Genomic DNA, 13,113 nt, shown 5'->3' with positions numbered 1-13,113 from the left:
GGCTCTCAAAACTTGGAGAAAGGCTTCCTGCTGGGTGTGGGTTAAAGCCCCCATCTCCACACTCTTCCCAACACCCGAGAGAAAAGAGGATAATGAAAAGGATAAAAAGTGACCCGAAATACGCTCACCAAAGGGTCAACTGAAATTCTTGGGATGGTCCGTTGATCCCTGACCAGTCTTCTCTTTCCCGAGAAGGTTGTTGGTCACCCCTCGGATCACCCTGATAAAACTCAGCACTCTCTCTGGGGAAATGGCTGCACCAAAAGCGGCTTGCTTACAGCGGCGAAAAGCCGCTGGAGACGTTTACAGGGAAGCTCCAACGAGGTCCCTGTTCGGGCGCCACTCTGTCACTAGCCGGGCACCTGGGCTTGTCAGAGTGCGAGGTGCTGCGACCTTCCTAAAAGCGTCTCCTTAGTGAAGCCGCTCGGCAGGACCACCACACACTCACACACGCATGCACGCACACACACATGGATAGCTCCAGGAATGGATCGATGACAAAGAGCCGGGAAGGGTCCTCATATGGGGTTCCATGGACGAGAACGCAGAGGCCCGCAGGGAACTGGTGCAGAACTTGGCTATGGCCAATGTGAATACAGTGTAAAAAGCAGGATTACTATTGCAACAACACATCATCAGTAGGGTAAAACTAACCTGTCTCACGACGGTCTAGGACGGACAAGGTTTATTGCTGTCACACCGTGAAGGGTTCCAGGGACAAAGACAAAGAACAATGGAGGGTCCAGGTTTAAATACAGGAGCGGATCAAGCATCAGGGACCAATGATCTGGGCATGGGGGCGGTACATAGGCAGGACTAGGGAATGGGAGCCAATGGGGAAACTCTGGGGGAGTGGCGAGGGGCAAGGGCCAATGGGGGGAACTTGGAGTGGAGAACCTTCTGGGGCATGGGACATATAAGGTAACAAGGGGGTGGGGAGGCCAACGGCCAACCAGGGAAGCAGAACTGGGGTACATTAACATAGCAGGGCAAAGCATCCTGGGGGAAGCTTCTTTTCTCACCCTAACCTGGGGAGGAATCTTTGGTACTAGGGACTGTCCCATCTTTGTCCCTTGTATCGTAGGCTCACCGGCCACCAGAGTTGTTGGCTACTAGAGTCAGACTGGGGGTATAGGTGCCCCATAGCCAGTAGTGTCAGCTACCGGAGTGGGGGTCTTTTGCTTTCAGCCACTGGGTGGGGAACAGCATGTGTCCTGAAAGCCAGATATTGGGGGGAACTGGCATCAGTGAGGCAAGTGAGAGGCTCAATGCCAATGGCTGGAGCAGGACTGCAGGTCACAGCTTGTGTGCCTAGATCTGGCTGCTGAGGGGCAGGGGGAAGTTGAGTGTCCGTATCTTCCCCAAACCAGCTGTGTGGGTATGCATGTGCAAGCATATTCACTAGCAAACTTCAAGCTGTACTTGCCAGCAAGTAGCAGAGGGGTCTTGGGTCTGGGCTGTGACACTGGGCAGGCAAGGGTTAATGCTGGTATGTCCATGGGGACTTGTGAATGTAGAGTGCCTGGGGGATGAGCTTGTGAGCGAATTCATGTTTGCTATCCAGCATCAAGCTCAATTAGCCTGAGTCGGCATCCATGAAGCAAGTAAGAGGGTCTGGGACTGGGGCAGGGCTACCAGGTAGACAGAGGGTCCATGACAGTACTTGAGGGATCCTCAAACGTGTGTGTGTCTTTTAACTAGTGACTTTTTATCTCTACCAGCCAGAGGAGAAAGGGAGCTTGGCTGTCTATTTTTATGTTTTATGCAGGTCCTGTATGTTAGGTGCTGTTGAAGGCAGCACCTTGTCTGGGGCAGTCTGTATAACCAGCCATGTCAGCATGCTCTCTGTGTGTTTTTGGGATACATTCTCAGCTTTGCTACTGGTTGAACCTGCAAACAGGTAAGTGACAGCTGAGTCCCTCAACCTGAGCAGAGACTCCGAGTGCCCAGGATACTGGGCTGGGCTTAAGAAACTGAGCAGGAGGGAGTCCTGGGCTGAAGTGGCTGGAGGAGGTTGCCAGGCTCCTAACATCTCTTAACAGTATTTGCAAATTAAGTTGCTCATCAAGCCTTTTATGCTTCAAAGTCCATATAAAGAAAATAAAGAGGAAATAAGAAGTACAGTTTGGACTTCTTTGACTATCATAGAGATTTTCTCTACCTAAATGTAATTATTTAGAGGGAAAAATACTATACATTGTCTACCAAAAGCCTGAGGAGTACTGCATCTGTGTAATGGAAAACTGAAGACACAAGTAAGGAGTGGGAGAAGGGTTTAAATATCTGCAACAGTAGTATGATTCATTTAGTATTGTCTTGCTGTGACCAGACAGTCTGTTGAAGAATTGGTCTCATCTTAAATAACAGTAAGTCATATCTGTTTCAAAGGGATTTCTGACTACTATCAGTGACTTTTCCCTCCAGGGACATTTATTAGACTTTCTTTTTTCCTTTCAGTGGTTTAACATTCTTTGAAACATAGTAGGGATCATTTATTCACAAAAATCAATGTAACTACACTGATCTAGTGCGTTGACCTTGGCTGGACACCAGGTGCCCACCAAGCCACTATATCACTCCCCTTCCCAGCAGGACAGGGGAGAGAAAATAAGATGGAAAACAACTAGTAGGTTGAGATAAGACAGTTAACTAAAACAAAAAAAGTGAAAAATTGCACACGCATTAGTAAAGAGGAAAAAAAGTTTATTCTCGACTTCCCATCAGATAGCGATGTCCAACCACTTCCTGGGAAGCAGGGCTTCAGCACGCATAGCGGTTGTTCCAGAAGGCAAACACTGTAAAGTAACAAATGTCCGTTGTCCCCCCCCATTCTTTTCCCCTCCTGTTACAGTGGGGATACTGTAACATGCATATATCAAACCAGGAGTCCCGTGGGAAAGAAATATATATAGACAGATTCTTGGTAGATGTTTCAGAGAGATGTTTATTTCTCCAGCTGCATGGCCGGAGCTCTGCCGAGGAACTCCTACAATCCGGGACCGAGGGTCCTTGCCCGCGCAGTGAAACACAAACCAACCAATCGGGAACGAGGCTGCCCAGGGGCTAGGAAACCCCGTGCCTCCCCTCAGGGCCCCTCTCCCAGGGCTACACGGTAGGGGGAGGAGACCCCGACACCCTCCCTTAGCTTTTATATCTGAGCTGATGTCATATGGTATGGAATATACCTTTGGTTAATTTGGGTCAGCTGGCCTGGTTGTGTCCCCTCCCAGGATCTTGCCCACTCCCAGCCTACTGATGGGGGGTGGAATGTTGAGAGACAGCGCTGATGCTGTGCCAATGCCGCTCAGCAGTAGCCAAAACACTGGTGTGTTCTCAACACCTTTCCAGCTCCCAATGCAAAGTACAGCACTGTGAGAGCTGCTATGGGAAAATGAACTCCAGCTCAGCCAGACCCAATACAACTGGTAAAAGTAAAAAACTAATCATTAATTGATAATGAAATTTGGGAAGGGAAGGCACTAAAACTTTCCCATATCGACCAACTCTTGAGGATTAAAATCTTGACCTATATGTTATATATTTTTACAGCAAACCCACCAACTCTCTATTATTAATTGTTGCATTTTGAAAACCTTTTTTACTGAGTTAAATTCATCTAGCCTAATAAACTGGAGGCTGAACTCATCCAACCTCTTAAATCTCAGTTAGTTTTCAGATTTTGCTCAATTTGAAGTACTATTTCTTTTAAATATGTTTTTCAATCTTTTTTCCAATTCTAAATATGGCCGATTTGTTACAAGCCTGTTCCTAGAAGTTAAATATGTTTTCCAGAAGTCACTGCTAGCAGAAGGAAGTAATATCTGATACAGTTGACTTTTAATTTAGTAGTAATTGGAGCATTTATCTTAAAAGATTGGCTTTATTCACTACTTCCTGTAGTATGCAAGAATTCACTTAAAGAAGGCAAATTTTCCTGAAATAGTCACACAGTTGACTAGATGATCATTGTAGGTCTCTTCCAACTGGAACTATTCTATTTATTTAATTTACATCACCTGATTTTGAAACTTATTTATGTTTTATTCAAGTTGCTAAAAGATAGGTTGGTTCCTGCTAGCATAATACATTTAATCAGTTGTAACCATGTCAGAAAGGAAACACATTGGAAGGAGGCTTCTGTTTCTGTTGACTTTAAATAATTCCTGTGATAGCTCTACAGTAGCTTGCTTGAAAAAGACAAATTAGCCAAGTAGTCAAATAGTTATCACAAACAGATAATTGCTTCTTTAAAGTTACATTAAAGCAAAAGAGGTATTTGCATTTAAAGATATTAATTGAAGATCAAGATCAGAATCAAGACATCATTCCTCCTTCAAATTCAGATCAAGCAAAGATCTAGCCACTTGATTACTGAGGGTTCTTGATTCTCCCATCAAATCAAGAGGGCTGTGGGTTTTTTTCATCAGTTAAGGCTGTTTCTCTTTAGTTTGGAAGGATATCAAGAAAGCAAAATTTTCTGGGACCAGAGGGAACCTGGTTCTCATGCAAAGCTACTCAATAACATTCAAAGCTTCTGTAAGAGTTCAGCCATTTTATTCTTAACCAAACCAGGTGGTACTTCAAAGCATCCAAAAAGGCTAGGAAATTTATGTACAGCTGCAACTGGTACCTCCTGCTCCTGATCTCTGGTAATATGGCTAGCATAACTAATGCCATTTTATAAGGTAAATGGCCATTTTCTGTGACTGAGCTGGTCAAGTATCGGTCCCTTTTTGCCTCCTCATCAGGTCTTGAAGGTCCTTCGCACCAGGCTGACTTCTCCCCTTCCCTATTGGCCTCCAGATTTTTGGGCACCATGCTGACTACTCCCCTCCTTACTGGCTTTGAAGGCCCCAAGGCACCTGGTCAAATCTTTATTTTCATTTCTAGTAGGCATGATATAAATTATTAAGACCACACAGTCAATAGGAGCTAAGAACATTATTAGTGTATAATTGCTGAATCATTATCTGGAGACCCAAGGCCCCTACTAAGGACAAGTGATCAACTAAATTAATTTTTGCAAGAACAGAAGTTTCTTATCCAAAGGATCCATATCTAAGAGAAACATAAATTGCTGATGCCTAATAAATTTGCAGAAGTTAATGATGGAAACATCTAGATTAACAGATAAGTCACAAGGATGCTGACAGATAATTATACTGCACTACCTACAAAATACATTTTTGTAATGTATGTTGCTATGCTGTACCACGTTTATGATTAGACAATTGGAAATCTGCATTAGTAGGTGGTTGATTCATATCATACCCTTGTCGCATAAGGTATAAACCCCCTAAAAATCCCTTGTTTGGCTGAGACATCTCATGCACATGAATAAATACATACCTTTGTAATTCTATGCTTTGCGTTCTAGCCTCTCTCCTCAGTCGTCACGGGCCAAATTTGTAACACAGGATGTCCATAGCTGATTTTTCTTTCTTATGATGGCTTACACATTTTCTTTCCTATGATGGCGAGAGGGCGGTGTACAGCCACTGGCTCCCAAGGCCTGTTTGAGAAAGCGGTACCGCTACCATAAAGCACTGTGGCCACTTCACGAAAGACGGACATTCACCGCCCCAGGGCCTAGTGGCCTGAATTTGGAGAAGGGCTAACAGACAGCCAACTGGGGTCAAGCCCACACCGCTCTCCGCTACGACACCACTCTCCTCGACGGAGCACCGAGAGACGGCAGTGGAGGTACAGAAGCGCCTGCGCAGTAACGAGTAGCGGTGAACTAGGTGGAGGATTGCTTCCTGCGCTCCTGTCGCAGTTCGGAATTTGCAGTGCGCCTGCGTGTTGGTGGAGGGGAAGAGGGCGGTGTCCGGTCCCGTGTTTTGAACGTCTCGATGCGGGTAGCTCACTATTTGGCAGGAAGGTGAGGAGGCCTCTATCCTGGTGGAAGAGTTCGTGTACGGAGAGGAGGATCCAAATGTAGCAGAGGCGAATTGGAGGCAGCAGTGGTGACTGCGGAGTGGGACAAACGAAACAAGAGGAGCAGGTCCCTATACTGCTGCCGCAGAGAATCTGAGTGGCCTAGTGAGGCAGGAGGACTGCTGCGGCTGCAGTGCTAACGCTTCTAGACCATCCTCCTGGCACTCCCAGGCGCCCATTCCCCCAGCAGGTGAGTAGTGAGTGCAGGGGAAGGGGGAAGGGAAAGGAAAGCGCAGCCTAGGACCGGGTAAAATCGGAGGGAGTCGCTGTGGAATGAGCTCGGAGCCGCTGTTCCTAGCTTTCCCTCCCCTCCTCCTCCGCTGCGGCTGACGTTATTTATATACTTGCGGTGTTCCGTCTCTGTTAACCCTTTCTTCTTCACTGTCTGCCTCAGCAGCCCGCCTGGAAGCCGCGGGAGGCGGGCGAGAGTGGGGGCCCTCGGGCTCCTTCCCACGTAGCGCCCCGACTCCTTGGCAACCACCACTCTTTTGGGCTCCGGGGGACTGCTGCCCTCGTTTGGCATGGCCCCTCCTGGTATCTACCCCGCCCACATCGCGTCCGTTGCTGGAGAGAAGGCGTCGCAGCTGCACATTCCCCCTTCCTCTCTGTGGATCTATTGTACTGTGGGCTGGGGCCCGCTAAGGGGCTCCCAGCAGAGTGCACGTTGGGAGAGGCAGGTATCTCTGACCTGTCATCTATTCGCTCCCCTCATGAGAAAATGTGGTGAAGGGGATGTGAGGGTGGTGGCCGAGCTCGGCCGTGCCTCAGTAGCCAAAGGCTGGAGCTGTGAAAGTTGCTAACGCGTCGGGCTGGCAGCACTGGAGTTGCACACGCCACCGCTTCTGTCTGGGACACCCAGAGTGTGTGTACGTATGCGCGCGCTTTGCTCGCGCTTTTCTGGGTTCCTTTGTCTGCTGCTGTTGCCGCTTTCCCCTCCTCCCTCCTCGATTCCCTCTCTCTCCTCCCTCCTCGATTCCCTCTCTCTCCTCCCTCCTCTCCTTTCTTTCCCCCTCCCTTCTTTCCCCTCTCTTCCAGACTCAAAACGCTGCTGCAGCTGCAGGTTTGTAAATACTGGACTAACACACACAACATGGCTGACGTTCGCCCTGCTCCTTCACCGGGCTCTTCTCTTTCTCGCTCTGTCTCCACTGCTTATCCTCTTCTCCATTTAGTCTTTTGTTTCTTCTCATTCATCTCCCATTAAAAAAAAGAATTCACCTTCCTTATTGCTCCCATGGCGGGATTTCAAGGGTAAGGATCATCACTTTGGAGGCTTTCTCCTTTCGTTTTGCCGTTTACAACAAAATCCAAACCTAAAATCAGAGGGGGTTTGGGAACCTAGCAAGGCCTGGAGGGAGGGGGAGAATTGGCTGAGCCCTGCTGAGAGAGGCTCGGCTGGAATGCGCGTATCTCTTTGGGGGGAGGGGGCTGGTGCACCAAAGTGCTGGCAGAGATGAAATGCTTTATTATGCTTGCAAAATGATCTAGTAATTTCTTTCATTTTGGGATGTAGCTCAGTATAAGATATCAACTTGGCACAGTCTTATTAAAAAAACCTGAGCTACTTATGTTAGAATAGGCATTGTGTAGTGAAAAAACATAGCATAGGTATTGGCTTTCTCTGTATCTCCTTGTCAATATCTTAAATAGCTCACAGATCACAAGATATAAAACTGGAATTAACACTTGCAAGGTCTCTTTGTGTTGCTAGTTTTCTGTCACAGAATTATTTGCCTTTGTGATGACAATAGTATAAACAGAAGTGTGTTGTTTTTGTTGTTAAAAGGAACATTTTTTCTTAAAAAGTAAAAAGGCATGGCATCGTGAACTGAAGTGTGATATTGAACTACACAACAGCATATTTCTGACTTCTAACACAAGACAAATGTTCAGTTCAGCACCTCCCAACCGCATTTATTCAGAGTACCCCCTTCTGACTTCAAAGAAAATAACATATATTTTATTGGGTTGTTGGGGTTTTTAATGACATAAAGCCAAAATAACATTTTAATGTCTTGGGCAGTCCTAAAATGATCTGCTGGGGAACAGCATATCTAGGTTTTAAGGATGAGTACCCAAGTTGCAAAGGATGTGATGCTATTGCTTTCTAAATATATATGTTACTGTAACTCATAGTGTTTCGTTTTCAAAGATTATATTTAAAAACTCAGTCTTTATTCAAAGTATGAGCCTATTGATAGCCATGGCTTCTATCAGAGCAGTGCCCTAATGTCCTAACTTTTTGTTTGTTTGCTTGTTTTTGCTACTTTGCTTTGGAAGCTTCCAGTGGAGGAGCACTGGCATAGCATAATCATAGTTCTTATTGAAATAGAAGTAGTTACTGCATTTTAATGCTAGAATTAAGTATCATATATTAATAATTTATTTAATTTTTTTCCCTCCTGCTTTTTCCCTCACCATTAACAAGTGTTGATTAACTGGAGGAGACAATAAATAATAGGATCGAGTTTACCACAATGTAAAACTTGAGTGGAGTAATCCAAATTGCATTTTGAAATATGTATTCATGTCATGGCTCCCAAGCCAATTGTAATATTTCTAGATGGAAAAGTGAGCAAAAGTCTGTAACTTGATATGTCGGTGAATTTGTGTAGCACTCAGTTACTCTAACTATCATTAACTAGTTAAAACATTAGTTAACTAATTTGTATTTTATCTATGAACGGTGGAAAATGGGCCTGGCATTGCTAAAGTAATTTTCAAGTAATGGTGAAATTATTTAATTGAATAATATACAGTACTTACTACTTTTTTTCATGTGACAGTGGTTGGATTTAACTTTCTGTTTTAATCTAAAATGTGAATTTGGTGATGACACGCAGAAATGTAGGAGGTGAATTGATTTGACTATTTGAGAGGTTGAGGAGAATGTTTTCCTATTCTTTGACCATGTTGTAGCTGATAGTCCCCTTGTATTAACAGTGCCAGCTACTTTAATTGAAGTGATTTGGATTCAATCCCTGCAGTTCCATTTTCTGGGAGTGATCAGTGGTGTATGGTAAACTGGCTAGTCTTAATGTTCCTTTCTGGAGTTTTTGGCTTTAGTGTCAGAGTTCTGGGGAGCCTGTTTGCTTAAGACTGCTTGTATCTGCAAGTTTGGAAATGCTTTAGGATAAAAGTGCTCCAATAAAATATATTGTTAATGTTTAAGGTCACTGGTTGATCTCTCATCCTTCTGTTTTCAGTCTTCCTAGTGGTTCAGAGGTAGTCCTGAATACCAAGTTCCCTATGTAACTTTGGGTATAGCCTATTAAGATGATAATTCCCTCTGAATGTGTACCTCAAAGGCTTTTTAATTCTATCCACTGTATTGCTTGGTGGGTTCTTTTTGTATCCCCCACATTAATATTAGGTCAGAACAAGTAATGAATATAGGGAACGTGGGTAACTATTCTGTTTTAAGATTACTATGGTGACTAGGTTGTAAAGTATAACCTTACGTAGCAAACTGATGTCTACCACTGGTGCTGCTTCTTAAGGTGGTATTGCTTTGCCCAGATGTTGCCAGTCACTTCTAAAATTAAGAACTAAGCTTGACATTTTCAGTAGTGTTCACTGACTTGATCTAAAGCATACTAAGCTGCCATTATGCTAATTTCTGAAAAAAACCCTTCACCTATCTACAACTTAAGTTGACCCCCCTTTCAAAAATATAGATTACTCTTTTCTTTTTTTTCTGAACCTGTATTAATCCCATTTAAATGTAAAAATGAGATTTACTGGATCATGACCTCTTACTCCAAGAAGCACAACTGAAAGACATATCTGTCTCGATTTGAAAGACAGGTGTCTGCTAAGGAAGGCAGTAGCCCCCCTTGGAATGGCAGATGCAACCCCCCTTCCCTCTGAGTTATTATAATTTTGAAATCAAAGGGCCTTTAGGCAAAGATGTGGAAAATAGGAATAACAGTTCTTTACTATTATATATCTATATGTGTATAACCAGTCAAACAAACAACAATAACTATGGCAGTAACAGCAAACAATCACAAACCCAGTCCCAGCCTTCTCGGCTGTCAGGCCCTTTCCCCTTGGGTGCAGTTCTGCTCACAGCCGGCAGGGGCGCTCGCGGCTCCCGGTGAGCAGGGCAGGTGCGATGGTTCCTCCGCGGCTGCAGGGGGCGCTCCTGAACGAGCTCGGGAAGCACGTGGTACTGGTGCCCTGGGATCCCGGGAAGGGATGGAACAAAGAAGCTTCACAAACCCCTGGGCAGCCAATCCCGGTGTCCGGCCGGACCCTTGGGAACAGCAGGCTGGAACGGCAGGCTGGAATGGTAGGGACAAGCACAAATCCCGGGTGGCAGACGAGATATGTCCAAACGGGGAACCCCCGGAGGTCTGGGCAGGCAGGGCGAGCAGGGCTACAATGTAGCGAAGGCTCGAAGCAACGGCGGGGCAGGGTGGCCACAGCCTGGCTCCAAGCGGGGCAGGGAAGGCGGGCTTTGGGATCCCAGGGTTTGTCCAGCAGAAGGAAGAAGCGGCCGAAGAAAGCAGTCTCCCTGTCTGTGGGAACGCTGAGTGCTGGAGACTGAACTGCCCACACACCCAGGTGAAACAAAAAGGATAGCCAGCTCTTTTGTTTTTCTTAAGTACCCGGCCATTTGCTTCCCTAGCAACACAAATGGGGAAAATTCCTTTAAGAGAAAGCCAGGAGAGCTCCTAAAACCCCAACATTATCCACCCCGAATTTTTCCCATACTAACATGTTACATGAAAATTAACCCTTTTAACCATATAAATACATGCATCACCTGAATTATATGCATATATACATGCTGATACTGATACAAGTACAGAGCCATGGGTAGTTCACCCTAAAACAAGGTCCCCTAGAGGTATGCATCAGGTCTCTCCATCCTTTGGCACCGCCCACCAGGTGCAACCTGGTCCCTGAGCAAAAACAACCCCATGGATGGGTTTCTCTTTGCTCAAGGCAGAATTAACCCAAATAGTCTTTCCAAGCATACCTCTCATGCACCACTGGAACCTTATCACCGTCTGTTGTTTGTAGAGGTTGAGATTGGGCAGGGCCTGCTCGGCTGGTGGAGCCTCGGGTGTTAACTAACCAGGTGGCTCTTGCTAAATGCACCTCCGAGTTTTTGAAAGTCCCCCCACCCAGTGCCTTCAAGGTGGTTTTAAGCAATCCATTACATTGCTCAACCTTCCCAGCTGCTGGTGCATGGTAAGGGATGTGGTACACCCACTCTATGCCATGTTCTCTAGCCCAGGTGTTGATAAGGCCATTCTTGAAATGAGTCCCATTATCAGACTCGATTCTCTCAGGGGTACCATGCCTCCAAAGGACTTGCTTTTCAAGACCCAGGATGGTGTTACGGCCAGTAGCATGAGGCACAGGGTAGGTCTCCAGTCATCCAGTGGTGGCTTCTACCATTGTGAGCACATAGTGCTTGCCTTGGCATGTTTGAGGCAGTGTGATGTAATCAATCTGCCAGGCCTCCCCATACTTATATTTGGACCGTCGCCCACCATACCACAGGGGCTTCACCCGCTTGGCCTGCTTGATTGCAGCGCATGTCTCACAATCATGGATAACCTGGGAGATACTGTCCATGGTTAGATCCACCCCTCAATCTTGTGCCCACCTATAGGTGGTATCTCTGCCCTGATGGCCTGAGGCATCATGGGCCCATCGAGCTAGGAACAGTTCTCCTTTATGTTGCCAATCCAAGTCTATCTGGGACACGTCTATTTTCGCAGCCTGATCTACCTGTTTGTTGTTACGATGTTCTTCATTAGCCCTACTCTTAGGGACATGAGCATCTACATGGCGGACCTTCAGGGGTAGCTTCTCTACCCGAGTGGCAATGCCTTTCCACTCCTCAGCAGCCCAGATTGGTTTTCCTCTGCGCTGCCAGTTTGCCTTCTTCCACCTTTCCAGCCAACCCCACAGAGCATTGGCTACTATCCATGAATCAGTGTTGAGGTAGATCTTTGGCCACTTCTCTCTTTCAGCTATGTCCAGAGCTAATTGGATGGCTTTGAGTTCAGCAAATTGGCTCGATCCACCTTCTCCTTCAGTAGCCTGTGCAACTTGTCGTGTGGGGCTCCATACAGCGGCTTTCCATTTCTGGCTAGCGCCTACAATTCGGCAGGAACCATCAGTGAAGAGGGCGTATTGTCTTTCATTCTCTGGTAGCTCGTTATATGGTGGGGCTTCTTTGGCACGTGTCACCTGCTCCTCTTCTTCAGAAGATAACCCAAAAGTCTCACCTTCTGGCCAGTTCATGATTATTTCCAAGATCCCAGGGCGACTTGGGTTTCCAATTCGGGCGCGCTGTGTGATGAGAGCAATCTGTTTGCTCCAAGTAGCATTGGTGGCGTGATGCGTGGAAAGAACCTTTCCTTTGAACATCCACCCCAGCACCAGTAGTCGGGGTGCCAGGAGGAGTTGTGCCTCTGTGCCGATTACTTCTGAAGCAGCTTGGACTCCTTCATAAGCTGCCAAGATTTCTTTCTCTGTGGGAGTGTAGTTGGCTTCAGACCCTCTGTAGCTTCGACTCCAGAATCCCAGTGGTCGGCCCCGAGTCTCACCAGGCGCCTTCTACCAGAGGCTCCAGGACAGACCATTGTTCCCGGCTGCAGAGTAGAGCACGTTCTTCACCTCTGGTCCTGTCCTGACTGGGCCAAGGGCTACGGCGTGAGCAATTTCCTGCTTGATTTGGGCGAAGGCTTGCTGCTGTTCAGGGCCCCAGTGGAAATCGTTTTTCTTGCGGATAACCAGGTAGAGAGGGCTAACGATCTGGCTGTACTCGGGAATGTGCATTCTCCAGAAACCTATGGCACCTAGGAAAGCTTGTGTTTCCTTCTTGTTGGTCGGTGGAGACATCGCAGTGCTCTTGTTGATGACCTCAGTAGGAATCTGATGTCGTCCATCTTGCCACTTTGCTCCCAGGAACTGGATCTCTCGGGCAGGTCCCTTGACTTTGCTCTTCTTGATGGTGAATCCAGCTTCCAGGAGAATTTGGATGATTCTCTCTCCTTTCTCAAATACCTCCGATGCTGTGTTCCCCCACACAATGATGTCATCAGTGTACTGCAGATGTTCTGGGCCCTCACCCTCTTCCAGTGTAGCCTGGATCACTCCATGGCAAATGGTGGGACTGTGCTTCCACCCCTGGGGCAGTCGGTTCCAGGT

At 46.5% G+C, this 13,113-nt stretch overlaps 1 protein-coding gene across 2 annotated transcripts in view; it reads left to right on the top strand.

Annotated features, from left to right (window-relative positions):
- The first annotated feature begins 5,307 nt into the window (after nucleotides 1-5,307).
- Nucleotides 5,308-13,113, top strand: part of LOC309584562 (spindlin-Z-like) — a 137,019-nt gene continuing 129,213 nt past the window's right edge. For both annotated transcript variants that reach the window (XM_082300640.1, XM_082300639.1), the window contains exon 1: nucleotides 5,308-6,127. The gene's annotated coding sequence lies outside the window, so the exon portion shown is untranslated. The remainder of the gene's footprint in view (nucleotides 6,128-13,113) is intronic.

This window comes from Coloeus monedula, assembly GCF_965178545.1.
Source record: "Coloeus monedula genome assembly, chromosome: W".
NCBI classification, from domain to species: Eukaryota; Metazoa; Chordata; class Aves; order Passeriformes; family Corvidae; genus Coloeus; species Coloeus monedula.
The sequence above is the reverse complement of the archived record's forward strand: the minus strand, read 5'-3'. Positions and strand labels throughout refer to the sequence as shown.